This window comes from Cornus florida, unplaced genomic scaffold (assembly GCF_030987335.1).
Source record: "Cornus florida cultivar Cherokee Brave unplaced genomic scaffold, ASM3098733v1 CherokeeBrave_3.0.0_Hap2_Chr05, whole genome shotgun sequence".
Lineage (NCBI taxonomy): Eukaryota > Viridiplantae > Streptophyta > Magnoliopsida > Cornales > Cornaceae > Cornus > Cornus florida.
In genome coordinates, this window is record NW_026775575.1 from 90,343,298 (window position 1) to 90,347,582 (window position 4,285).

At 35.6% G+C, this 4,285-nt stretch overlaps 1 non-coding gene across 1 annotated transcript; it reads right to left on the reverse strand.

Annotated features, from left to right (window-relative positions):
- Positions 1–2,834: 2,834 nt before the first annotated feature.
- Positions 2,835–2,941, reverse strand: LOC132310649 (small nucleolar RNA R71). The gene has a single exon (XR_009482663.1). It is a non-coding gene; the product is annotated as a small nucleolar RNA R71 (small nucleolar RNA).
- Positions 2,942–4,285: the final 1,344 nt, after the last annotated feature.

A 4,285-nucleotide genomic window follows, 5' to 3' on the forward strand; every position in this document is an offset into this window, starting at 1 on the left:
ACATTTCAGCACCTAAGTTAGGGTATTTCAGTCTTTGCATCTATCTTAATTTCATGTTTTAGTCCAAATTTATGTTTATGTATATTTCAGGGCAATAAAGTTAAAATGAGCTAAGAACGGTCCATTAAAGCCTTTTTGGAGTCAAGCAAAGATATTCAGAAAAAGTTCAGAAAATGACAAAAAGAGGTCATAGCCCATTGCTCGTATAGCGGTCGATCTCGGGCCTTTGATGATGTTCCCAAAGATGAAGAAGCAAACCAATTAGCCCGGAGCCAAAATGGAGCTAAATAAGGCTTAAAGGAAATTTCCTACTCTGGGGGGATCGATCCCCCATGACTTTTTTTAATTGTTTGGGCTTATTTTGTGAACTATTGGGCTTTAATAGGGTTGTTACTTAAGGCCCAGTGAGCCATTAGATTAGGGTTAGTATTTATTTTATTTAGGTGAATAATATTATGAGAATGATTAAGTTTTTATATTCTGTATCGTATATTTTTTTTTCTCTCTGGAAAAACACGGGAAAGAGGAGAAAAAGCAAGAACAGGCTAGGGTTTTGAGAAGAAGCTCAGAGATGATGAATCCAAGGATGGAGATTGTTCTGTCTTCAACTCCGTCAACCATGAGTGGCTAATTCTCCTACTTAGGGTTGGATAAACCCTAAGCATGTAACCTATTCTCTCTCTCTTTTCATACTTTTTGGGGATTTATTTATGTAATTGATGTATATGCTTGAATAACATGATTTAATTCTTTCAATTATTTATTCGTATTAATCTCATGTTATCTTATGTGTTATTGATGAATAAACAAGCTATACACTTGAATTCCTTGTAAATTGATTCTTGTGGTGTCTATGCATGTGGTTAATTAGTTGTAATCGTGTTCAAATTGATGGAAAATTACTTCTATTTGATGGATGGCACTACATGTTTAGGTTAATTTATTGTCTAATTAGTTTTAAATTTAACTAGTTTAATTTAAGATTAATTAATTTAATTGCAATTCAATTATTAGATAAGTAGACCATCCATACTTATGTTTGAATTCTATACTTTTTGTCACAATTGCATTATCTTCTAGATTAATGTAAGCTAGAATTGTAACTTAAATTGATGGACCATTCTTTGGATTGGTGAATTGCACTACACTTAGTTTATTTGTCATTAGGCATGCAATTCAAGCTTGAAATTGATGCTTCATACTTTTCTTTGCAAGTATTAGCTACATTATAATTACATTTAATTATTTCCCCAATTAGTTGAAAGTGAGTGAGTTAGGGAATGTGCTTAGTGGTGAATCCTACACCCTAAGTCTCTTTCCAATCTTTTATACTCTACCCTTTATTTGCATTATTAAGTTTAAAATTAGTCTAATCACAAAACCAAACCTTTTTAGCAATCACATAAGCACTAAAGTAGAATTCAATTCTGAAAAACCTATAATTGTTTAGATCTCTTGGGACAATCCCTACTCACTTCATACTCCATAGTATAAGTGTTTAGTGGTTTATAAATTTTAAAATATAGTGCCCACTTGACATTATTTCTAAACCTAAAATGTTGTGCATTATTTTGTGCACACGCTCGGGTCATACCATAGTTTTGGCGCCGTTGCCGGGGACCTAACGGTTTTAAAGAATTGAATTAGACATTAGTTCTTTGTTGATTGTTTACTTTTAAGTCATTTTAATTTTTATTTTATTTTATTTTATTTGTCAATTAGGTACTTGAAGCAAAGTGGAGCAAACGCTGGACTTAGAAGCAATTAAAAAAATTTAAAGTTGCTTAAGGACCATCTGTAAGTTCTCTTTAATTTTAGTACTTTAATTGTATACCAATTTGCATGCTTTGGATAGCCCAAGTGGAGGCTTAAATTGAGTTGTTTTATTTTTAAGTCCAAGCATACCTTCTTGTAGAAGGCATCGGCCCGTGTGGAGGCATTTATTTGTTTTAAGTGCATTGATATTATTGAGGAGTTTGGGAACATCATATGTGGAGGTTAAAATTTTGAAGTGTTGGTGTGTTGACTTATTCTAGTGCATGCATGGTCGTAGATCACTTAATCGTCCTCTTGTTCCTGTAAATCAAAATCTCGAAGTTTTCCTTCGGCGTTTAAGAGGTAGTACTAGGAATAGTCATCCTAATCTTCTAAATTTTGATTTTCCATCACCTTTAATGGAAGACCCAATAGATCCAATTGAAGATCCCATTGTAGATCTTGGTCATGTGGATCACAACGGTGTGCACCACCCACCACAAGTTCATATTGTGGATCCTTAAGGTGTGCATCCACCCTTGGGAATGCCACAACCAGTTAATCATGTGGTGCAACAACCTAATCTAGGGATGCCAAGGCCAAATGTTGTTCCCCCAATTGGTGAGCAACAACAACAATATGTTCAAATGGCATACCCTCAACAAGGTAAAATGGCATACAATCAACAAGGTCAAATGCCATATCCTTCTCTCAATCCTCCAATGGTCCTTAGGGATCGTTACACTCCAAATTAATATAATGCACCCACTTGCATTCAATTGCCAAATTTCCTTGCTCATCATTATGAGATTAAGGCTTCTACCATTAACATATGCCCCCTTTTCTATGGGTTAAGCAATGAAGAGCCTTATAAACATTTAGATGAGTTCTTGGAAGTTTGTTCCACCGTGAAAATCACGGATGTTCCAGAAGAAGTCCTTAAAATGAAGCTTTTCCCTTTCACTCTTTGGGATAAAGCTAAATATTGGTTTAACAACTTGCGGCCAAATACAATCACCTCTTGGGCACAATTGTAACAAGAGTTCCTAAAGAAATATTACCCCGTAAGTCGAACCGATGCCATGAGAACTTCCATTCGTGAATTTAAACAACAAGAAGGAGAACCCCTTCATGAAGCATGGGAACGTTTGAATGACTTGCTACAGAAATATCCACATCATGACATTCCTAAGTGGCAATTAGTTCAATGTTTCTTTTCAAGTTTATCCGATGCCAATAAGGGCATTGTTGATGTTTTTTGTGGCGGAAGCTACATAGAAATAAATGAAGATGAAATTTGGCTTCTTTTCGAAAAAATGAGTGAAAACTTAATGCATAGATCTTCATCTTCTAGGAGTGGTCACTTAGCAAATGTGGGAGGAAAGAAAGCTCTAAATTAAATAGACTCTTCTATGGAAATTGCCGCCAAGGTCAAAAATCTTACTCAAAGATTTGATAAATTCCATTTGAATCAAGGTCTAGTAATTCAATCTTATTCTCATCCTTCCAATGAAATGTGCATGACTTGTTCTAGTTACACTCACCATACTTCAAATTGCCCTCTTGGACAAGTCATACCAAGTGAGTCTCAAGAACAAGCAAATGTAGCTTTCATTCATCAAGGGAACAACCCTTATTCTAATACTTACAATCCGGGGTGGAAAAATCATCCTAACTTTGCTTGGAGAAATCAAGGAGACGGTGCAAACCCTCCTCAAAATCAAGGTTACCAAGCAAAGTATGTTCCCCCACATCTCCAAAATCAAAATCAGAATTCTCAAGGTTATCGTCCTTCATTCTATCATTAGAATGTGAATCAATACTCTCAACCTCAAGCATCAAATTCTCAATCCTATTCTCAACCTCAAGCATCAAATTTTCAATCTTACTCTAATCCAAATCAAGTGCCTCCTAAAAGTTCCGCTTTTGAGGACAAGGTCTTGCAAGCCTTAGGTGATCTTCGAAAAGATAATCAATTGTTTCATTCTCACTCTCAATCAATTGCAAAGCTTGAAGCTCAAATCGGGCAATTAGTTAATTCTTTAAATGTGAGAGAGAATGGTAAGTTGCCTAGTCAAACTGAGACCAATCCTAAGGGGCAATTTATGGCACAAACAAGTCCTTCATCAGAATTTTATGGAAATGAGCAAGTTCAAGCAATTACTACCTCGAGGAGTGGTAGGAAAGTGGAAAATAAGGTAGAGGTACCTAAGGAGGATAATGAACTGAAGCAACTAAGTGGTAGCATCTGTCCCATTCCAAATCCTATTCCTATTTCTTTGGATGCTAGTGGTTCCAAAATGGACATTCCGTCATCTTTATCATCATCTCCCCAATTAGAGAAGCCTTATGAGCCAAAAGCTCCATTTCCTCAAGCTTTGAGAGAGACTTCATCATTTGGGAGACAAGAAGGGAAAATTCATGATATGATAGAAGTGTTTAAACAAGTAAAAATCAATCTTCCTCTTCTAGATGCAATTAGGCAAATTCCACCATATGCAAAGTTCTTGAAGGACTTATGCACACAAAA